The 25,254-nt window shown below is 37.3% G+C and overlaps 1 pseudogene across 1 annotated transcript; it reads left to right on the top strand.

The window, feature by feature from the left end:
• The first annotated feature begins 9,726 nt into the window (after positions 1–9,726).
• On the top strand, positions 9,727–11,153 carry LOC128566689 (putative monooxygenase p33MONOX; annotated as a pseudogene). The gene has a single exon (XR_008374608.1). The product of XR_008374608.1 is annotated as a putative monooxygenase p33MONOX (transcript).
• The last annotated feature ends 14,101 nt before the right edge of the window (positions 11,154–25,254 follow it).

Below are 25,254 nucleotides of genomic sequence, written 5' to 3'. Positions count from 1 at the left end.
GTTCACTGTTCTTTGAATATCCTACACTCCAAGTCAACTTTTCTCTTTCTTGATATCATTGTTTCCTAGGGATTCCAAATTGCTATTAGTAAAATACCAATATATATATACAATGCTCCAAAAACAATATACCAGCCGTACCTTTGCTCATACAGAGACATATAGACTGCACTGCCCATCAATGCAGTCTGATCAGTGTCCATCAGTACAGCCTTGCCAGTCCACATCATTTCAGGCTCACCAGTGCCCTTATGGTGGAACTCCACTTTTACCTCAGGCTCACACTGGTGCGGTGTGGGAACAGGCATGATTACAGAGCCAGTTCCTCCACCACCTTTCCAGTTCACACTACCGTGTGAGAACCACACTGCGATCTGTGAACTCGCACAGGAATCTGATCGCATGGGTCTTCTCATATACAAGCATATGGCTGAACTCGCACTGCTCAGAGATCGCAACAGTGTGAACCGGGGCTTTCACAGCACACAACATACAACATCATACACAACTGAATAGCAATCAGAATATAAATGCACTTACTGTCAATTAAATTAGGTTTCCTACCCTTCAGCTGTCTGCAGAGCCAGATTAAGTTCCCCTGGGGCCCTAGGAAGATTACCAGTTTGGGGCCCCCATGCAATAACACTCAGCACTGACCATTTGCATTAACAGTGACTGCTGACCATTTGTGATAACACTGACTGTTGACAATTTGCATTAATACTGAGCGCTAACAATTTGCATTAAAACTGAGCACTTACAATTATCATTACCACTGAGGACTATTTGCAGTACCTCTGAGCTCTGACCATTTGCATTAGCTCTGAGCACTGACAATTTGCATTAGCACTGACCACTGACTATTTGCGTTATCACTGTCATGCACCCCCCCAGAAACGACCCCCAACCAACTAACCAACTTAAAAAAAAGAGGCTCTCCCTATCTGCAAAAAAAGGACCTCCTAACTTCAGAAAAAAAAGGCCCCCCTTAACTGCAAAAAAAAAAAAAAAAGACCTCCTAACTTAAAAAAAAGAAAAATCCTAACTGGTTCTTATCTCGGTACTTAGACAGCAACAGGCTCTGCATAGGCAACCTGGTGACTCCTCTAATTACACCAGAGACTGAGAAGAGGAGTCAGAGTGTAGGAGGGGAATTGGAGAGTGTGGGGCACATTCCACACATGCGCAGTGCAGGGGGTACAAGTGGGCTGTTAAGCAGGACAGCGAAAACACCCAGCAGGGAGAGACAGATGAAGGAGGGGTGGGGAGAGATAGAGAGAAGGAGGGGTGGGGAGAGACATAGAGAAGAAGTGGCACACATTCCACACATACGCACTGTGGCTCAGGACGAGTCAGCTGCTAAGCAAGACAGGCAGCTGTGGCAAAAACACCCAGCAGGCCAGATAAATGTCCTCAGCGGGCCTCATTTGGCCCGCGGGCCAGTTTGAGGACCCCTGCTCTAAAGTGACAATGCCTCAACAGTATCATTGAAGATTCTGGATGTAATACCTTAGCCAGTTGTAACATTCCCATCTTAGTGCTACCCCCAGTTTAATCCTATTCTGAGCAATTAATTAACTAAACATTTGGAGGAAGGAGGGGTGCCCTCCAGTCAGAGAGCCCAGACACAATAGGATTTGGAATTGACTTGTAGCTTATTATCACATTATTAAATGTCCCTCCAAGTGGTTTTGTGGTAACGTCTGAACCACATGAAAAGCCCCACCCAGACAGCATGAAACAGAACCGTAGTTCATTAATACAGCCTTTTTGCTTCAGCAAACAGCCTGTCACTATATAGTGAACATATCTTGCTCTGTGAAACTGTGTCTTGTTCTTGCTCTGGGAACTGTCTTTTTCTTCCCCCAACAACCTTTGTTTCATGTTTGCCTTGCTTTGGTGTACCCAGTCATTCTTTATCCACAAGCACATCAAGAATCCAGGATGCAGACAAGCTGCCTGAATGGGGTTCTTATTCTCAACTATAATTATTGGCACAATTATCATTTATTCAGTAGAAATTTTTGATATGAAATATACATGGTTTTATTTATTACACTGACATATTAATTATACTATATTTTAAAACTATATTTAAGAGCTTGAAATTATTACAATTTATATACTTTTGTATCTGTCTGCTACTTTCTATGTATAGATATAAAGTTATAATAATAAATTCTTAATGGTGCGCTTTTTTGTAAATAATATACTAAAGTAATAATGTTAGCATTGAGGTTTTCTTCTATAAAATTTCTGTTTTTAATGCTCAGATGTATATAGCTTTCTTCTGTCACCAAATTATTCTTTTAACTCTCATTGCTTTTTAATGTACTTTGACAACATTTAAAGGAATATTTCTTACATTAGGAAGGTTAATTTGCTCATAACTATTGTTTTTATTACTGTTTATTTTTATTACATTATCTATATATCTGTCTTTAGATAGTTATAAGTTACACTGAACTTTTTCTAACAGATGTACTTGTTTTACTGTTCCCAAATTTTTAACAATAAACTCTTAAGATCTTTTATGCCTGAATAATCTCTGACTTTCCCAAAATGCTCATTGAATAACATAGAGATTTACTTAATCACAATATTAAAAAGAAGAACAATAAGAATAGTTATGTTTATCTATAAATTCTCCAAATTGTAATTAAATGCAAAGCTGTTATGAAAATGTTTCCTTACCAAACCTGGAATAAAGAACACCTGAATAAATCAAAAGAAGAGTTTATCTTTCAAGATTAATGATTAGCACAGTGAAATATGCTAATATTTTAATGATTTGCATACTTCTCATGCATACTCAGGTCTAAGTACAAGGACAATTGCATTATATGTCTACTTAAATATTATTTTTTAAGAATTCTAAAGTAGGACGCAGAATAGAAGCAAAAGTCAAATAAAGGATATGACCCCTAGGTCTTTTAGAAAATCTTTGATATGAATAAATTGACCCTACTACATCTTTTCAGCTATATAAATTGTCCAGGTAAAAGAATCACACTGGATTAACCTATGAAGGTCTTATAAGCTTAAAGCATCTCTAAGTTGAGAGAGGGAGAGATATCTTCAAATGAATCATGGGTGTGGCTATTTGCATAGATGTTGAGTGGACTAAAAGAAACACCAATAAATTTTAAAAGGTTTTGTTATGAGTACCTTTTGCATGTATTAAAAGAGACTCTTACTCAATGAGATGTAATAGTTCTAAAGACCTCCTTAAATAGTAAATAGGCAGAAGCAGCAGCTCAGCTACTAAGGAAAGTATTTTCCCTTACTCCTTTTTCAAAACTAGTCAGGAAATATAATGGGGGAAGAATTCATATGGAGCTGAAACCTATGAAGCATAAAGTACAGAATACACAGTCTCAGGAGACAGAATGAAGACCCAACCAAAATTATAGCCCAACTGAAGAATAGAATGGCATTGCAATAGTTGTCCCACAAGCTGGACTTTAAAAATCGCATGAACCATTAACTGTTTATGTGTGTCCAATTATTTTTCTTTTTTAATGTGATAATGTATTATAGAAATTTTGTCTTTCTCTTCCACTGTAGGATGTTGTATGTGTATATGTTTAAAGCAGATGATTTGCTTTTGTTCTAGCTTTTAGTTTTCTGAATCACGATATACCAGATCCAGAAATGATTTAGATCCAGACTTGATTTTAGCCACAGCCTTTATTTTAAGCTTGAAAGTGGATATGATTTTGGGGGGATGTTTTGAAAAGAAGTAAGCATGTTTTAGGAAAAAGGTAAATATTTGAGACCAACAGACAATAGTGAATGGTAATATTTGCTCATAATTTTCATTTCCTCCCTGTCCTTAACATGCTTCTGTAACTCCATTGACTTTGTGCTGGGACATGTTGATACATAGTTTCCCCCATTCAGGGCTGGACAAAGACCACCATTTTTCAGGCCTAAGCAAAAACACTTTTTTTTCCAAACTGCACTCTCTCAATACAATTCAGTAGGAGAAAAGCAGTTTTTCCAGCATTTCATGTAAGCTAGGCCCTTTCTAAAGGGAATCTCCTGGAGCTAGAAGAACTGCATTCATTTGTTAATATGCTCATTTAGTTGCTAATCCATATGGAAGACTGCCATATTGATTCCCACTTGGGTCTCCCTCATTCTGCTGGAGGCTCTGTTGCCTTTTCTTTTTCCCCTATTACTTTTTATCTAATAAATCTTATTACTGATCTCTGTGGTCAGTGGGTTTATTCTTCTAATCTCTGAGAGCAAGTACCACTGCAGAAAGAAATTCCAGCAACAATGTGACCTGCTGTACCCATAGATGAATATGTGAGCGTTCCAAGCAGAACCTTTAGGAGACATTGCATATGTGTGCTTCTCTATTTGCTACTTTACAGTGGCTACCAATAAGTTCTCAGTATATACAGAGGGTACACATTTTAAGGTAGGGAAAAAAACTGTATTAAAATTGTAATGATATATACTGTTCATAAAAGAAGACTACAAGTCACATTTGAACATCTCTTATAATTGCAGAAGTCAAATATGACTTAAATATTACAATTTTAATACAACTTTTTTTCCTTTTTTGAAGTGTGCATATATTTTTGGAATCTTCTGTATATTTATTTATATTATCCTATACGTGGACATGGTGTTAGAAATAAGGAAATTATTGTGTACAGTAATAACTGACAATAATTCACTACACCCCAATTCTTCTCCCTTCTGGGGTGATAGATGAGAGCCAGATGGTTAGATCAGCGTGAGTAGTGTGGTTTATTTGCACCACAGGAGTGCAATTGAGAAATTATGAATCTGACTATTTATAAAGTAATGGGACAGCAGTCCTCCCTTTCTGACAACAAGAGAGAAAACTTTGCTCCTTATTCATTTACCCTCTTTTGGAATATAAACATGACTTCATGGCTTTGAGACTCAATTTGAAATGTAAATTTACACTGTCAGGGAAGAAACTTCTTCATTATCTAGTCATTTTTTGAGTTCCAAGTCTTATCCCTTAATCTGGATTCCATTCTTTTGCTCTAAAGGACTGAGAGAATCATGTTTTTTTGTTTTTTGTTTTTTTTTTTCATTTTTACAAATATTCCTGAATCCTGGGTTTGGGAATAGAGCAGACATGTAAAGCCACACTAAGCCCAGTGGAGCCTCTTGAGCCAAGAGAAGGTTAAGTTGTCCACAAACTTGACCAAACTTGTTTTAAAGCCCAGAGATATTGAAGCTGCTTTATTTGAACCATAAAACAACTGAAGCTGAAAATGTACATTTTCAAACTCTTCCCTCACACTTAAAAACTCTAAATTGTGGTTGAGGTTTGCAAATTAAATCAAAACTACATAGTAAAATGATAAAAACAGATTTTATTTGGGACTATTACAGAGGAAGAGAGATCTCAATATACAACTGGGCTCAATTCTGAATACAACAACAATGACAACCAAGAAGAAATTTATAGCCAAGAAGCAAAGTCTGGGGGATCAGTGAACGGAAAGTCGCTTTGAGCAAATAATGTAATTCTTTGCTAACCTAACAGAATTATGATAAGGGCAGGCCAGGGTGGTCAGATATTACCTGGGGAATGATAGGGCATCAGGTCTTTGGCCAGATATTGGGGGTGATTAGATATCCAGGATGGAGAATCCTGCCTAACCCAACTAAACAAGATTCTTGCTAAAATTGTGCTCACATTGTGCAATGTCTTTTGAACAAGGAAGTATACATTTTTAAGATTTAGTTGGCAAGAGGATTCAGAGGAGTCTGACTAAAGTTTGCTCAAGGAGAATCTCTTTGTCAGTTGTGAGCTATTTCCATAAGTATAGAATATCCTTTTTTCTGTAGCACTGCTTAGGAATAATCTATTGCCTGGAGTAGCAGGCATCAAAAGTTACATCAAAATATTTTGTTGGGTTGGGTAAAATAGCATTGGACTATGAGTCCAAAATTATGCTTATAACAACATCTTACATAAAATGTACATAAAAGACAAAGAGTTTGCATTTTCACTTAAAGAAAACAAATCTTTTTTATTTTTAAATGTTTGAATACTCTTTTCTAGGAGCTTAAAACAAAGTCTGGTGTGTAGGAAATAAAAAATAACTGACATGAAATTGAGAGAAGGGACTTCTCTGCAATTTTTATGCTTGACAGTCCCCTCCCATATGACATATCCATTTCATTTCTCTCACAGAAATGATCTGTTGTCTCTTGAGGGAATATTTCTTGTCAAGGATCAGGCAGGAAGAAGACAGCTTGAAGTTTGCTGCTGGTCTTTGAGTATAAGTGGGTAGATGATGAAAATTTTTAATTCAAGCAAAAGAGAAAAGAACATGATTTAGAAAAGATTATTCTGAGGAAATAAGAAATACAGGAAAGGGAATTTCTGTAAGCTCCTACCCATCTATAATGAGAGGTGTTATGATATAAAAGAAATAAAAACCAGAAATTAATAAAAAATCCTCATGCATTTGGAATCATAAATTATGAATTCAGATTGCAATTCACTAATATTGTGATGAGTACAATTTATGTACCTATTCTAAATACCAATTTAATGCCTGTGAAAAGGAAGATAATTACTATTGTTTAGGTTTTCCTTGTAATTATATGAAAGTAAACATTTGAAAATATTTTGCAAAAGATACACATAAATATTAATTTGCTTTTACATTTTTCTCTAATTATCTGCCTTAACATTTTGTAATATAGCACCATAGATTTTGCCATGTTACCTAAAGTCCCATGCTTTTATATCAGTTGCATAAATAATATGTAATATAAACAATATTTAATGAAGAGAACAGATTTATATGGTGAGCATTAGCATTCTTATTTTATAATTTTTAAGCAATTTATTCAAATTCTCTAAGCTTTAGCTTTCTAAACAGTTTGCTACTAAGAAACCATTAAGCACAGACAAAATAATATGCTAAGATATGGGTATAAATAAAGTAGGAAAATAATCAGTTAAATAGTAAAGGGGGAAAACATTAATAGAAAGTTAAAAATATTAAATATATATAACAGAATTTAGTGAAGATGAAGGGAAGAAATAAAGCAAAGGACACTATTATCTAAAAATATAATGCAAATTGATGAGTTAATTCTTAAAAATAAAATAATCAAAACTGATAATCTGAGCATTATTCTCAGGTTACAGAAAGCAAATTAAAATATGTATAAATATGAAATATCAAAATATGAGAAGAGGTATACCTTCAATATTATTAAATAACTCTGTGGCTTATCAATTTTTAAGTAAAAATGTAATTTGTGCAATTGGTAGCATAAATGGTAGCATAAAATTAAACCAGTATAAAAAACTGGTTTAATTTTTTAAAAATAGATATAATTTTGAAACATATTTTCACATAATATGATATATAGTAACAAAAATTCACTATTTAAAGTATACAATTTGATCAAAATCTGTACAAAGATAAGGGAAATAATTTTAAATGGAAAGTTTCTAGTAGTCAATGATTACACAAAAAAAGATATCAAAAAAACAACCTAATGTTACACTTCAAGGAAATACCAAAAGAACAAATTAAGCTTATAGTTAGTAGAATAAAGGAAATAATGAATATCATAGAAGAAAGGAATGAAATATATAAGGAACTCAAACAACTCAATAGCAAGAAAAAAATTAATATGATTAAAAAGTAAGCCAAGGCCCTGGTTAGATATTTTTGAAAGGAAGACATAGAAATGATCAATAGGGTTATGAAAAAAAATTCCAAGCATCACTAATCACCAGGGAAATGCAAATTCAAGCCACAATGAGATGTTACCTCACACTTGTTAAAAGAGCTACTGCCAAACAGACAAAAGATAACAAGTCTTATTATTAAGTACAGGGGAAAGAGAATATTTGTACACCATTGATGGGAAGGTAAATTAATGCAGCCATTGTGGAAAACAATATGGAGGTTTCTAAAATATTAAAATCAGTTTTTAAAATAGTTTGTCCCTATCTAATAAAGCTGAATATATGCACAGTCTATCATCCTGCATTTTTAGTCTAATAGATTTAATAAACATAAGCATCATCATGAAACATTACAACAATATTTATAACAGTGCTTGGGTTAAAAGCCATAAAATGGAAGTAACATAAATACGTATTAGTAATAGAGTAAATAAATAATTTGAATCTTATTTTTACAGTAGAAAGGAGAATGGCAATGAAGCAAGGATGAATTTCATAAATACAAATGTTGAGATTCCATTTGTATAAAATCTCCAAACAGGAAAAACTAATGTTGCACTATAAAGCAAGATAATGGTTGCCACTAGGGAAGAGTGTGGAAAATCCTCTGAAGTTTGCATAAAAGTAGCCTCTGAAAAGCCCCTGTGATAAGCCCGGATCTTAGTGAAGTTTCTGAGTGTATTTAAGATAGTTTGTATATTTTTATATTCATTTTGTTCTTTCCCATTGACGTTTATACCTTAACAAGTTTGTTTTAAAAACAAAAGTCAAAACTGTGTGTTTCACAAGAAATAGATTTTTCTGAAGAGTTTCTGAAGCATTTTAATATTTAAATATCCAGTACAATCATACTGTTGAAAACAGCTTGAATGTCATGTCTGGCTGTGCACGAAGAAGCCTGTTCAGAAATTCCAAATAGGGCTCTGGGCTGGAATGTAGTGCTACTCAAGCAAGAACAATTAGCAAATAAGAAGCAAGAAGTCTCTAGCCAGTTCACAGTCCTAAGAAATATGTATAAACTCCAAAGATCTTAATATTAATCTATGTTTCATGGTGAAGCATACAAGCTTCATGTTGGTTTTGTTTGTTTATTTTGTTGTTGTTGTTTTTTCTTGATAGTAGGATATTCTTTTGTAATATTGGTTGTTTTACTGTAAGTGAATTTCTGGAGGGTAGTGAGTAAAAAATTAATCTTATTTTCACAGTCTGCTTTTTTGAGAAAAATAGTGATAGCCCTTTTGTAACAGAAAATGTTCATTTTATGTTTTTAAAGTAACATCATAAATTTTATTTTATTTTTTTTCTGAAAAAAAGTAATTTTTATAATCTTAGTGTTGAAACACTTTCAGATTTCCAATTCAATTTTATGTGGATAAAATACTATCAGCCAAACCATCCTGTAGACCAGAGATCCTCAAACTTTTTAAACAGGGGGCCAGTTCACTGTCCCTCAGACCGTTGGAAGGCTAGGCTATCGTTTAAAAAGAAGTAGGGCGCCGGTCCCATATGCCGGAGGTGGCGGGTTCAAACCCAGCCCTGGCCAAAAAAAAAAAAAAAAAGAAAACTATGAACAAATTCCTATGCAGACTGCACATATCTTATTTTGAAGTAAAAAAACAAAATGGGAACAAATACAATCACACCGCCTCATGTGGCCCACGGGCTGTAGTTTGAGGACCCCTGCCAATAAGATATTGATTATAAGCTATAAACAAAATGCAATAAATAAAGAAATAATAGCAAATATCTGCTATCACTAAATAGCATCCGCTAAACCAAATAACAGGCAGATTCTGGAGAAGTTAAAGAGGCCTTTGGTGTTGCCGCCACTCTCACCACGGCTTGGGTCCAAACTGCGCCACAATCTCTAGGGAGACGTGGGTCCAAGGAGCCACTTTATTTATTTATTTATTTATTTATTTTATTAAATCATAGCTGTGTACAGTATGATCATGGGGCACCATACATTTGGTTCATAGACCGTTTGACACATTTTCATCACACTAGTCGGACTTAGGGCTGCAGGCAGCTCCGAGGCGGCAGCAGGAGAACAGAATCTCTGGATGGACCTTTCCTGGGAAGTTTTGCTAATTTGCAGCAGCTGGACAATGTTCCTCATTAACATCTGTTTGTCAGCGTAATTGTCACATAATTTCACTGTGGTGGCAGGGATTCAGCTCAGAATTCTCTATAGAAAACACCTGGATCCTAGTCTTTCAATGGCTTCCAGACAACCAGAAATACCTGCTCTTCAGCCCAGTGGGCCTCTAGGCAAGAAGTCCCTGCCCATCGGGATATACCGCCGGGCATTGAGCTAGGATGATGCCCTGGAGGACCCTACGCCCATGACTCCTCCTCCATCCGACATGGGCAGCATCCCCTGGAAGCCAGTGATTCCTCGCCAAGGTGGAGGAAGGAGAGGCCAGTGTATCCTCCCCTGCTATGACTCTGTCATCAGCCATTGACAGTACGGATAAGATCCCAGTGGTGAAGGCTAAAGCTACCCATGTCATCATGAATTCTTTGATCACAAAACAGACCCAGGAGAGCATTCAGCGTTTTGAACAACAGGCAGGGCTGAGAGATGCTGGCTACACACCCCACAAAGGCCTTACCACTGAGGAGAGCAAATACCTTGGAGTGGCAGAAGCACTCCACAAACTAAAGCTACAGAGTGGAGAAATAACAAGAGAAGAGAAGCAGCCTGTGTCAGCCCCATCCACCCGAAGCAGCACCCCTCATTCTTCACCCAAGCATAGGCCCAGAGGCTGGTTCACTTCTGGTTCTTCCACAGCTTTACCTGGCCCAAATCCTAGCACCATGGATTCTGGAAGTGAGGATAAGGACAGAAACCCATCAGATAAATGGAGCTTCTTTGGACCAAGATCCCTCCAGAAGTACGATTCAGGAAGTTTTGCCACCCAGGCCTACCAAGGAGCCCAGAAACCCTCTGCAATGGAATTGATCCGAGCACAGGCCACTAGGATAGCTGAAGATCCAGCAACCTTCAAGCCACCCAAGATGGACATCCCAGTGCTGGAAGGGATGAAACAACCCCCACGGACCCATAATCTCAAACCCCGTGACTTGAAAGTGCTCACACCCACAGGCTTCTAAAGCTCTTTCTGTTCCAGGGATTCTAGAGCCCCTCTTCCCTTTTACCTTGGCTCTGACATAGGAAAGGTATATTTAAAAAAAAAAAAAAATCTCTTAAACTGAGGCTACACCTGAAGACATAATTGGTTTTTGAGAAACAGTAGTGAGGAGTTTGCCCTTGCTGTGTGGAAGAAGCCATTTTGTACTGCTTTAAAGTTAGGTTAAATCTCAGCACTTGTGCATGGGGACTTCATGATCTATTTTTGTATTATTTACCCTAGATAAGACTGTGATTGTTGCTTCCTGAGATAGTGTTTGGGCTGCTCTAAAAACACAGGCTTCTTGATCCTTTTATTACCGTCAATGTGAGCACTGACAAATCATGGCATAGACATGCTCACTGACTAGTTCAGACAACTTTAGGCCTTTGACTGCTGGTGCTGTGTTCCAGCCTTGTCAGGTAGGTGGGCCTAACACCTGTTTGAGACCTGGGTACAGTGAAAAGCTAGACTTGGCAGGGATCTTTCTTTCCAGGCTGAAACTGGAGCCATCTTGCATTTTGGTAGATCTAATGGACACTCTGTCCTACAGCCACTTCTTCATGTGGTACCTCCTGGGCCAGTGCTATTGGAGGAATGTTTCTTTTTTAGTCCACGAAACAAAACACTAGTCTTGCATATGCTTTCTTGTACTTTAATGTGATATTAATTCCAGTTTGGTTGAAAATTTTCTAAGGGAGAAAATTCAGTCTACTGATTTGATAAATGGATGTTAAGATGGTAACTACAATTAGTCTTGAGTTCATATGAAAGTCGTATCACCTTATTTTGATTTCCTTATTCATCATCAGGTCAGAGCCTAAAACTTTTGGGGGGCAGGGGTGGTTAGAGATGGAAGAATTGAAAATTCTTTGTATGAAAGCATTTGTTGCCAAAATGAACCTCATACCTTTATGTAGTGTATACCTTACTGGGGAAAGGAAATGGGGAAACTGCCTTTTTATTTCTCCTTACTGTGTACATGTTCAGTCACTGTCTTGAACACTGTCTCACACTTGATTTGGATAGTATTTTATCAGTACATAGGAGCTGACCTTTCAAAAAAAAAAAAGAATGTAGGCTTCTACCCTAGTAGTTGGCCATAGTTTCCAGGTGGATAAATTCCAATTAAAAAATTTATAAGATTTTTGCCTTGAAGAAACATTAGAAATAGTTAAGATCAACCACTATTGCTAGAAATTGGATGGGTTTGGAGTTCTAGAAAGAATAGAACCATAGAAAGATGTCCCAAAATCTGTGCACATATTCTATCAAAATAAAAAAAAAATCTGAGTGACTTAAAAATATTTGACTTCAAGTAGCTCATCTCTGGACAAACTGAACTGAGATTTGAACTACTGCTTGACAATTTTAGTCTTATCAATGTTATTGCCTAATAAAGCAAAAAAAAAAAAAAAAAAAAGGAAGGATGGGAGGGAAGAAGTAAGGAAAGGTAGGCTCTTTGAAGGAACATTAATATAGTTCATAGGCTTCAATATCACTATATCCTGGATATGATTCTGGATATAATTATCCGAGATATAATATTATTATATAATTATGTAATTATAATAAACAAAATTACTCAGCATCCAAAGAAAGGTGAAATGTGACATTTTCAAGAGAAAAGGTGTGGGTGTTAGGTAAACTCACAGTGTAGGTTAGGCTAAAACAATCTCAAGGGCCTGTTGGACTAAGTCCACGTTCTCAGATCCCCCAATAACAGCTTGGTAGTTTCAACAAAATACTTAGGATCCAGGGGCCGGGGATAACATGCCTGAGGTCTTTCCATCCACCCCCATGGCATTGTGAAAGGCACCCATATGTCCTCATGGGGTAGGAAAGGAGTATTTAACAACTAAAGATTACTATTGACTGAGCCATGCCAAGGTATAGATGGGAATCATTGGAGTGAGTTAAAAACATTAATGATTACTTTTTTGTTGTTTAAATTTAGAATAACATGGGGTAACCCTCATGATTCCTTTCCCTGATTTCCCCCTTTCTATTTCCCTGCTAATGATTACTTAAGTCAACTGTTACGTTTAGTTCTCTATTTCTATTATGAGCTTTTCAGCACATTTTATGGTTTTGCTGAATAAAAAGATCTTTAAGAAGTCTGGTGAGTACAGCACTTGCTAGCTTCTACCTGTGCTAGTAATACTGTATGCCTCGCCAGGCCTTCATTGATTATTCCACCCAAGATAATGGAGTCTGAGTCTTCTCTCACACAATCACCCTCAGTAACCAACTGCTGTGGCATCTCCCAGGCCCCACAAATGGCACTCAACATGGAGTTACAGCTACACTTGTTTCACCACCCTGACATCAACCACTGAAAAAGTGCTATCAATATTGATCTCCCAAAGCCCAGGAAAAAGGAAAAAAGGTAGCTTTTCACAGGTAAGGGAAAATAGGTGCCACGGACTAGCCCTGGAAACCCCCAGTGAGATTGCATGTTTGGGCTTGGGCCTGTGAGACTCTTTCTCTCTTTTACCTTCAGTTTTCTCCTTCCTCCAATTGCCTTGTTTTAAAAAAGTTTGCCCCTTAAAATCTTGCTCCACGCATACCTCTTACATTGCACCACCATCCCGCTTCTTTTCCACCCTTTTCTGTCTCTCTAGACCTCATGGCATAAAGCAGTTTGCCCCAAGCTTCTCCTTTTCAGGAGATTCCATTTAGGAGGTCTAAACCTCATTGGGGGATTATATCAACCTGCCAATAGCCAAGAGGAAGAGAATAACTTTGTTTCCTCCTTTTCTCTCTTGCCTTGGCAGTCCTGCTTTAGTCGGAGAAGGTGAGTTTCAATTCACAGACTCTCGTCTGGGCTACTCCCTTATGTGTCCTGAAAGGAACTCTCCAGAAGGAAGATGAGTAGTTTAGCCAATAAGGTGATAACCAGTTGCTATACCTACTCTTCCATTCCTCTTTTTAGCATATGCCCATGTAAATAAAAGAAAAGAGAGGAGATAATACCCTTCACTCATTACTTACCAAAGCGAAAGGGATGCTCCTAATTAAATTTAAAAACAATAGCTCTTCCTTTCTTTTTCTATGGCAGGAAGGCTGAAAGACCACTTGCAATCCTGAGGGTAGTGGGATTAGGAATTTGTGGTTTTGGAATGCCTCCTGCCTCTTTTAAATTTTTGTCTGTGTGTTGATTTAAGTTTGTTAACTTTCTTTTTGTCTTTCATTTCTCAAGTCATTATTTTGTTTGATCTGATTTCAATGGTTTTTATAAATGTTACTGAGAAAGTTGCAGTGGTATTCCTCCCTTCCATTTCCATTGCATTTGGGATCTTTTCCACTTTATAAAAAGTATATTTACAGAGATCTTTTTTCAAATGTTTTTCCCTATTGAAAGTTCTCTTTATATTTTTTGTTTGTTTTTCTTGTTTGTCCCTTGTTTGTTTGTTTCTTTTTACCTTTAGGACACTAACATCATGGGCAACAACCTCACTAAAGAATAAAGAGCTTGTAAACTACAGCTACAGGGCTTACTTCCAAGCAACTGGATACAAAGTTTCAGACCACCAGTTAACAGAATTTTTAACTGTGGTCAAACATTGATGCCCATGGTTTCCACAGAAAGGAAACCTAAACTTACAAGACTAGGAGAGATTGGATCAATGGCTATGACAGTCTGTAGGTCCGGGCATTGTCTGAAATCTCAGTCTGAAATCTATATTGTATTGCCCTCTATCCCATTCAAGGCAATGATCAACTAAAGCACCCCAAAATGAGGGCACTGTTCCTCTAGAAAAGGCTCCCCAGCATGAGAGTTCCTCCTCTATCCCAACTATTTCAGAAACAGTCTCTGAAGCTATTGCTCTACCTTCTGCTTTTAAAGAAGGTCTTAAAGAAGGTGCGACCAGGATGGAAGCTTAACACTTCTTTCCCCGTACTCTGAAGTGCAGGGCAGGCACTTCATTTTGAAGGCTTTCCTTACTCTCTTTATAAGAAGTTAAAAAAGAGCATTACTGAAAATGATTTAGAAAGTGCCTTTACCAGAGGCATAGTGGACCCAATTCTGGTCAATTTAAAATGTTACCTAAGGATTGACATACGCTAGTTAAAATGGTAGTTACCTCTGCACACTAGAGTATTTGGGTACAAGAATTTTTAGATGCATGTTGTGTTTCTGCCTTCGAAAATGCCCATGCCCAAATTGCCATTACTCTTAATATGCTTATTGGGGTTGATTGTACCACCACAGATGCACAAGTGGCTTTCCCGGAGCAAGCCCACTTGCAGTCCTCTACTGCCCCCTACAGGGCTCTGATTAAAATTCCTGACTCTAAAACTCTTACTGGTTCTTTTGCTACCATCTGAAAAGGGGGCATGGAGCCTTACTTAGAGTTCATTAACCACTTATAGCCTGCCATATCACACCAGGTCGAAAACATGCTGGACCGCTAATATTTTAACCATTCCATTGGTTTATGAAAATGCAAATTCTGATTGCCAAAAGGTGTTGACTACATTAAAGGAGCACAACCCCGTCCTTGCAGATATGATAAAACTTTGCCAGAATATTGGCACCGAAGAACACAAAGCCCTGGGCATAGGCCTTATAAGGAGCAAAACAATGTTACGAATATGGGCAAGAAAAAAAATTGTCAAAAAAAATTATCTTAACCAAAAGAATCCTCGAGATTTTAGTTGAAATCCTTCAAAAAAAGAAATGTCCATGATGTGTTAAAGAATTTCACTGGGTCAATCAGTTCTGCTCAAAATTTGATCTCCAAGATAACCCCCTCATGGGAAATGGGAGGAGGTGCAGCCTACAGCATCCCTCTAATTCTAAGGAGCCAGATAACACAGAATACTCTGAATATGGAAACCACCCTGAAAGAGAGAGACTAATTGATTTATCCTTTGGCCCTACTGGTTCAACTTACACTTATGATTTATTTTTAGTGGAAGATATTAATGTACCAGATAAAAGGGCTTGCGTAAAAAACTAAAATCCATATGTAGAGCACCCCTCCTGCAGGAACAATTGGGTGCCTTATCAACAGGCCCATGTCGATTGACTCGTGACATGTTGATAATGCCTCATATAATTGCTTCTTCTCATAATGGACCAACTCAAAGGACATTCCAGATGTCTGCCCCTTGTCTTCTCCATAAAGGATTCCCAATTTCAGAAGTTATTTTAATACCAACAACATTCTTATCACTTAATGAATTTGAAAAGGCCCCCTTTCTGAAACACCCATATCAATTTTTTTTAAGCACTAAATTAGGAAAAACTACACATATGCTAACAACAAGAATTAATGACAAACCTATTACTGGTTTAGTCAACTCTGGAGCTGATGTTACTACAATTGCCACTAAAGACTGGCCTGCTTAAGAGGCCTGGGAGGAACTAACCTCAACAGATCAAATACACTTTGCTCTGGGTAGGTCCTAATAACCAAAAAGCCACCCTTGTCCCATATATTTTAGGCCTTCCTAGAACTTCCTAGAGATATACTTTCCCGGTGGAATGTCCAAATTACAAGTTTCAAATTTGTCTTAATGGCCACTGAATTACTTCACTCCCACTGCAATGGAAAACAGGCCCCCCAGTTTGGGTGGATCAGTGGCCCCTAAAGGTGGAAAGACTTATCCAGATACAGAACTTAGTCAAAGAGCAGCTTGGGGCATGACATATAGAAGCATCTGTTAGAGCCTAGAAACACTTCAATTTTGTGCATTCTGAAAAAAAAAAAAGTGGCAAATGGAGACTAATCCATTACCTCTGGCTAGTAAATGACCACATTATTTTTATGGGGTCTTTACAACCAGGACTACCTAACCCTGTTTGGATCTATTAGGATATTCCTTTTTAATTATTGACATAAAAGATTGATTTTCTAACATCCCTTTGCATCCTTGAGACAAAGAAAAATTTGCCTTTTCAGTCTCCACTATCAACAATGCATCTCCAATGGCTTTCTGTCAGTGGAAATTTTTGCCTCAAGGTATGATTAACAGTCCTACTTTATGCTCACTTTATGTGGCCAGAGCACTTATTCCCACTTGGGAAAAACTTTCATCTGCCTTAATTTATCATTATATGTATGATATTCTAATTGTTAGGTAATTGCCCCAGAGAAAGGCCCTCCCACAGAAAAGCCCCTCCTACTTTCTACAGGCTAAGATTAGCTTTCTCACTCTTAAAGTTACAGCTACCCACTGAAAATTTCAAACTTATGGCCTGCCCCTAACTGCTCTTCCAGCCAGAGCAGTAACTCCTTATTGGCTATTCTACCATCCCATCACTATTCTAAGACTTCTCCTAATCGAACCTATATAGCTCTCTCTCACGTGCGTTCTCACTCTCTCTCTCTCTTTCTCTCTCTCTCCTTTTCTCTCCTTCTTGGTGCTGCTCTGCAGCATCCCTCCCTCCTTCATACAAGCCTTGGTGGTCTGTGAGATCTCTGCCGATCGAGTGCCCCCCCCTTCACTAATAGCCCATAAAAATAAAATGGTTCTTTCTCAGATATTACAATTTTTAATTGCTTCTATGGCTGAAGCGGGTCTCAGAATAATTCCTGACAAAATTCAAATTCAACAGCCATGGCAGTATTTAGGATACATAGTTGCAACCCATACTAGTAAACCACAACAGGTTTCTTTACACATCACTAATAACATTACCCTGGATGATTTACACAAAATTTAGAGCACAGTAATTGGCTACAACCTTCATTAAGTGTTCCCACTTGTGCCTTAACCAATTTGCTTGACACTTTGAAAGGAGACCCTGCACTAATTCCCCTTGTACTTTAACTACAGAGGCAAGACAGGAATTTAAAAACATGGAGTATTTAAATAATAAAAGACAACTGACTCGAATTAAGAAAGGATACCCCATTACTTTAATTATTTTAAACACCTTCCATACTTTAACTGGACTTTTGTACCAATTTAGTCTTCCGTGAGACACAATTGAATGGTTGTTTTGTCCCATCATCTAAAAAGAAATAATTATACAAATAATTTCTGACCAAAGATTTTCTTTAATAAGCCAAGGAAGAGTTAGATGCTAACAACTGACAGGATTTGTCTCTCCTATCATTTGGTCACAGAGTGAATTATTGTAAATGGCTCTTACAGATTTTATTTTCTAACCTCCCTCTTAAGATTTATGTCAATGTCAGTTACTTCCCATAACTCAGTTTAACCCTATTGCTTCCACTCCCGTAAAAGAAGCTTTTAATTTTTTTACTGATGGATTGGAAAATCAGGAAAGGTACTAGTAACTTGGAATGAAAGTAATGAGTGGAAACATTCTCTCACTCCTGGTCATTCTACCACCAAAGAGTAGAATTATCTGCTGGTATTTTAGCACTTACTTTACAACTTTAAAATATCTTAGCTGACTCTTCCTATGTAGTACACACTATTAAAACCATTGCTGATGTGTTAATTTGCCAATCAGATGATAAAAACTTACTTTAATTATTATTTTTTTTATTTTCTCTATACATATACATGTGTTTATTTGGTTTCCACTTTTTGCCTTCACAAAGTTAAAAAGGCTTAAAATTTAACAACAATAACAATATTTAAGATAACTAGAAACAAAAACCTCATAAAGAATGAAAGAAAATAAATACACTCAGAAAAGAAATCAGAGGATTGCTGCAATGAAATATTGAGCAATAATAATAATAATAATGCAAAAAAAGTAACATTCAGATGGTCAGATAAGAGTTTGTCTATCATAGAATGCTTTGGTTCTGAGATTCAGTATGGAGTCATCAGTTAACATCTTCTTCTTATTTTTTTTCAAAGTCTAAAAAAATAGACAATTAATATTTATAAATAAAAATAAAAGATAATTTCAAAAAAACAGATCATGCCAAATCTTATAGACAATAGAAAAAAAAAGAAATACTTCAAAATCATTCTACTTCATCTGGATATACCTGATATTAAAACTGAAAAAGATATATTATTATAAAGGGAAATTACAAACATATTTCACTTATGAGGAGACAATATCCTAAATAACATACTAACAAGTTGAATTAAAAATTAATGTTCAAATAATGTACTTTGGTCAAAATTAAATCTAATTTATGTGAGAATGAGTCACTATTTTCTTTTTTTTTTCCTTTTCCTTTCCCTCATCCCCTCCCTCCTTCTCTCTCTGTCTGTTCTCCCTTTCCCTCATGCCCCACCCTGTCATTAATTGTCATTAGTTATCCTCATATCAAAGTTGAATACATAGGACTCATGCTTCTCTATTCCTGTTATGCTTCTCCATTCCTGTGATGCTTTACTAAGAATAATGAATCATTTTCTTCTGTACAACTATTATGGAAAACAAAATACCTTTTTTTTTTTTTTTCTTTAATCACCTAGGTCTGTTCACACTCTAATCTTCCTGGTCCTATCACAGAAGGAAATAATCATGATTATTCCTTGGTAATGTTTAAAGTAACAGTTTCAGCTATCCAGTCTCATCAATTTTCCATCAGAGCATGTGAGCATTAACTTGTGCATTTCAAATTTCTCTATCTCAAGCCCATGACATTGTCTGGGCTTGCCCAGACTGTCAACAGTCCTCTGCCCCTTTTCCTGTTGGAGTTAATCTTCAAAGTTTATAAGCTAATATATTGTGGCAAATGGATGTTACTCATTTCTGTTCTTTTGGAAACTTAAATATATTCATGTTTGTATTGGCACTTGTTCAGGTATGAGTCATGCCACTTGTCAAGCTGGTGAACCTGCCAAATGTGTAAAAAAAAGACATACTTTATTGGCTGGGCGTGGCGGCTCCCACCTGTAATCCTAGCACTCTGGGAGGCTGAGGTGGGTGGATTGCTTGAGCCAGAAGTTTGAGACCAGCCAGAGCAAGAGTGAGACCCCCCATCTCTAAAAATAGTAAGGCATTGTGGGAGGCACCTGTAGTCCCAGCTACTTGGGAGGTAAGGCAAGAGGATCATTTGAGTCCAAGAGTTTGAGGTTGCTGTGAGCTATGAAGCTACAGTACTCTACTAAGGGAAAAAGTGAGACACTGTTTCAAAAAAAAAAAGGGGGGGGTTGGCACCTGTGGCTCAGTGAGTAGGGCGCCAATCCCATATACTGAGGGTAGCAGGTTCAAACGCGCCCCGGCCAAACTGCAACCAAAAAATAAATAAATAAATAAAATAACTGGGCATTATGGCAGGTGCCTGTAGTCCCAGCTACTTGGAAGGCTGAGGCAGGAGAATCACTTGAGCCCAAGAGCCAGAGGTTGCTGTGAGCTGTGACACCATGGCACTCTACCGAGGGCAACAGACTGAGACTCTGTCTCTAAAAAAAAAAAAAAAAACATACTTTATCAGGAATAGCCTTCCTCAACAAATTAAAACTGACAATGGTCCAGCTGATGCTTCCAATTCTTTCTCCCTATTTTATCAGCAGTGGCTAATTAAACATATTACTGGTATTGATCTCAATTCAACAAGTCAAGCAATCGTAGAACACTCACGCACTATCTTAAAACATCAATTATCAAAACAAAAGAAGGGGAGTATGGAGGATAGATTGACACCACAAGAATAAATTCACAAAGCAGTCTTCACTATTAATTTTTAAATTGTTCTCAGCAAGGTGTCCAGTGGCTGAAAACACATTAGCTCTCCTAAATAAGAACTTAAACTTTTGATTTAATATAAAGAGCCACCAGGTGTCCCCCAATGGATAGGCCCAGTAAGGTTATTAACACAGGGAAGAAGTTATGCAGCAACCCTGTCACCTACAGGTCTTTTTTGGATACCAGCCAGACTAGTCAAACCATACTAAGAACTGGCACAGATCCAGAAGCACCTCTGTAAAGAGCCAGCCCCCATACCACCTGTGAGTGTCCCCAGTACTCAGCGGTGACAAAGAAATGAAGAAAATAAAGACCATAGAAATAAGGTAGAATTTACAGTGTGGGCCTGGGAGAATGATGCCCTTTATGCAAGAGACAGTGATGAACCCAAACTCTGGATGCACTTGGTTTTTATTACTTCTCCTGATCAGCAAATGGATGTTTGCAAAAACAACAACAACATACATCATCCTTAAGGTTCCTCGTGCCCAAATTCTCCATTACCCACCTGATTACCTTTTACCTCTCATTACTTTATTTCTTAAAATACTTATCAATCACTAACAGGATTAGAGAAAACAAAGGACATGGGAACATGAACTTTGGAGCTGGATACCACCCAGTTAATCTGCTGTGTTCCTCAGGGGGAGATTGGTTGATGCCCTACTCATCTCAAGGAGCCAGGGAGAAAAAAAGCTAAATCCTCTTATCTAAAACCCAGAAGAACTAGTCTTTCTTGCTCAATGAGTCAACTGCACCCGCTGCCCTAGTTAATCTTAAAATGGCTCCCCAAACCATTTCAGGCCCCAGCCAGGCCCTTATGAACCTTTTTCCTGAAGCTCTCCCTGACTTCAGCCAGGCTTTTGCAGGCCTTTTTTCTGAAGTCCTTTGAAGTTCCTGCCAAGCTGGCTCTTGAAGTTTCCAGTATAGTATGTTCTTTGTGGAGAATCATGTCCTTTCCCATTTTCCTGCATACCTGATCATGATCATAAAACTTTTCATACATGATTTCATTATTATATTAATCTAACTCTATTCCTATAATCCTACCTTTCCTAATGGTCACCCACAAATCCTGTTCCTGACCTCTGCTAAATGATGATTGATAGCCCTCCAGCAGCAACTCACAACCTTCCAGTGATGATTTCACCAGGGATACAGACATTCAACTGGAGGAGACACAGAAATGCTGAAAACTTAAAAACTCGAAGAGAAGGTCATCACCTGGGGAGATCTGAAGCATCTTGTTGCCTGTGCCCAAGAAATAGTATAAAACACTGGAGCATCTATAACACTGGGAATCTCTTTATTTCCATGATAACTAAAATTGCTGCTAATTCTCAAAGCAATCAGATGATCTTTGTTTTACTTGCTTTATTTTCATATGTGTGTCAAGTAAGTACAATGGTAAGTGAACCAAATCATTTGTACTGGGCTCATTTACTAGAACAACCCATTTTCTCTCCCGTCACCTGGGAAGATCCTGAACCCCTGACACCCAGCAATGATTCCTAAATTACTAGAAGAACTTGGCTTCCTCCACACCTGGCCCTTTATAGAACTATAGTTCAGATGAATGTGTTGTCATCAATTTCATAGGGGCTGGCATAAGTTAACTCAGAATTGATCCTTGGGTTTATGAGAATACACCTCAACTAATCCCACCTATTGTAGTCCTTTCAAACCACAATAGTATATGAATTACACATATCATCCTAATTCTTCTATAGTCACTGATATTTCCCATGAATTATTTATTTATATTGTAAGAGTAGGAGGATCCACAGTTTCAGACAAGTTTTCATAAACCATCTATTCCTGTTTGTAACTGTGCATTGAGAACTGGCCAAAATATTTCTCCTTTAGATCTAACTTGGACTTACTTTTTCTCACCGAATTTTACAACAAATTACTTACCAAATGATTGGACTTTAGAAAACTGGGGATCCACCAGACTGTTTGTCCTTGTTCAGGTGAAACTTGGGAATTTGATATGCTTTACATTAGTTATAAGGCCCCCAAAGATTGGAATCGTGGCTTAGCTGGTCCTCTTTCAAGAATCCAGCAGCTTTCTTTACAACCCCCTTACACCTCTGAAAAAGGAAATTTGGAGAGTAGCTTTACCTTTTATCCCACTAATTACTTATCCCAAGTAATTCAGCATGGACATTATTCCCCCAAGCTCAAAGATATCCCTACAATGGATAGTGGAAGTTAAAACTGAAGAAGTAATGGTGTGTACTTCCAAACCTTGTATCATTGTACTAACTTCTAAAGTTGCCTTCATCCAATTTATAAAACATCCTCATTTATTAGTTAGGCATTTTAATTTGACTCTCCAAGCTCACAAAACATAGTTGACCCCTTGTTAACTTACTAAAATAGGACTCAACTTGATTTAACTCATGTTTACATACTCATTTAGGGAGCTGAGGCCTGGATTTCAGTAAACCTCACTTACCAGTGTATGAAAACTAATGCTTTAGAGCAAAAAACATCTGCTCTGAGAAAGCTTTGCCAGAAACATTTCCTTGGAATTTTTATAGCTTCTATTATTGCAGCTACTGCTCTGGAGGCTACCCCAGCCACTGTAGCAGTTGTCTAATCAAACACCATTCATACTGCTCAACAAGTGAATGATTATTTACAAAATAACCATTCACTTCAATCTTTAGCAACCATGATCAAGAAATTCTAAAATGCCTCAATGCTCTTAAGGCTGCAGTACCCTGGGATGGGTGAAAGATTAGAAGTCTTGTGGATGAGGAAAAAGCTCGTATGTAACACCAAATACCTAGCCATGTGTGACACTCCCCTCCCCTTTAATGCTTCCCAGGATCAGAATACTGTAAAATTAAATTTACAGGAAGCATTTGAAAAATGTTTAGCTCAAGGGCCTTCAGATCTTTAAGACCTTCAAGACCTGACAACATAAGCAACTACAAGATGATGTTCAAAACAAACTTTAAAGCATCTTAACAATGTGACAAATTGGTTTAACCCCAAAACATGGTTTTCTGTTCTCAATTTGAGAATTTGGACTTTTGCTGCTTTATCAATTCTTTTGGTTGTTTTCTTATAACGTTGAATGTCATCTACCGCCTGTTCTGAAGGACCATCCAGGATGAGGCAATGTTGGCTATCCAGATGTACTATTATCTAGATCAAAATGCTGGATCCTTACCCAGAACACTTAAAATTCCTCTGCTTTCTATTATGTGAATCATAATTGATTTTTAATTAAAGAAAAAAAGGGGAATTGTCGGTGTTACCTAAGTTCATAGTGTAGCTTAGACTAAAGCATTCCAAAAGGCCTTTTAGGCAAAGTCCAGGTTCCTCAGACCCAGTAACAGTTTCATGGTTTAAGTGGAATGCTTAGCACCCATGGCTCAGGGCTAAACTTCCTGAGAACCTGTTTAACCAAAGTGCAGGCCTCTTCACCCCTTCCCACTCTGGCACTGTAAATGGTACCCATAAGTCATCAGGGGGCAAGAATGGAGTGTACAGCAACTAAAGATTACTATCAACTGAGTTAAGCCAAGGTATATGTGGGAATCACCAGAGTGAGTTAAGAAGCATTAAAAATTATAACCTTTTCTTTGTTTAAATTTAGAATCACATAGTATAATACTCAAGATTCCTTTCCCTGCTTTCCCCCTATTTGCTTGCTAATGATTGCTTAGGGCAACCACTGTGTTTTGTTTCCTATCTATTATGAGCTTTTCAGCACATTCTGTGGTTTTGATGAATTAAAGGACCTTTGAGAAGTCTGCTAAGCAAAGCACTTGCTACCTTCTCCCTGAGCCTCTCCAGGCCCTCATCGGTTACTCCACCCATGAGAACTGAGTCTGAGGGTTCTCTCACACCACCATCCTCAGTGGCTGACCATTGTGGGGTCCCTCAGCCCCCATAAAAAGGCAATCAATAGAGACTTAAACCTGTGATGACCTAGATGTTAGAATTAGTAGATTACTATAAATTATCACTATATTCAAGGAAAAAATGCTAGTGGTAAATGAAAGTATGAGAAATACTAACAGAAAAAATAGAAACAAAAAAATGGAAATCCTTCCACTGAAAACTTCAATTTCTGATATAAAAAACTATAGTGGATAGGCTACTCAGCCAAATACAGATGACAGTGAAGGAAATAATTGGTGAATATGTACCTTTTAAACAAAAATATGGAAAATGTACACGATTTTAGCAGGAACTTATGGAAAATATCATACACACACAGAGACACTCATAGAAGGACAGCTACGTGGAAACTACACAGCAGGAGAGCTGAGTGAAAAAGTGGGGAAAATAGTTTTCAAATATGGCTAGGACTTTTGCAAGACAGAAATTTATAGATAGTAGATAAAGAAATAGATATTAGAAATTCACTGAACCCTAAGCAGGATAAATACCAAAAAAGTCATTCTTAGGCACCCCATGGTCAAACTGCTGCAAAATACAGATTAACAGATTACCTAGAATTAAACCTGAGTAAGGCCAACAAAATTCAAGAGAACAATGCTATTAATACTCTTACTGCCGACCTTATTCTGAAAAGTGGAGGGCATAAGAAAGTGGAACAACTTTAAGTGCTGAGAGGAAGGAAAAAACCCAACTGTCAATGAAAAATTTTTTATCTAGCAAAAATATTCTTTAATAATAAATACGAAATACAAACATCTTCAAATAAAAGAAGACAAAGAATTTATGCTGTCAGACCTCCCTTAGAAGAAATGCTGAAAGACATCCTCCTGACTCAAAAAAGTAAAATGAGCAGGAAGTGATAAATATTTGGGATATTATGAAGTCTTAATCCTGAACTATTT

This window comes from Nycticebus coucang, chromosome 15, assembly GCF_027406575.1.
Source record: "Nycticebus coucang isolate mNycCou1 chromosome 15, mNycCou1.pri, whole genome shotgun sequence".
NCBI classification, from domain to species: domain Eukaryota; kingdom Metazoa; phylum Chordata; class Mammalia; order Primates; family Lorisidae; genus Nycticebus; species Nycticebus coucang.
Note: the sequence above shows the minus strand (reverse complement) of the source record. Positions and strands in the feature narration are given on the sequence as shown.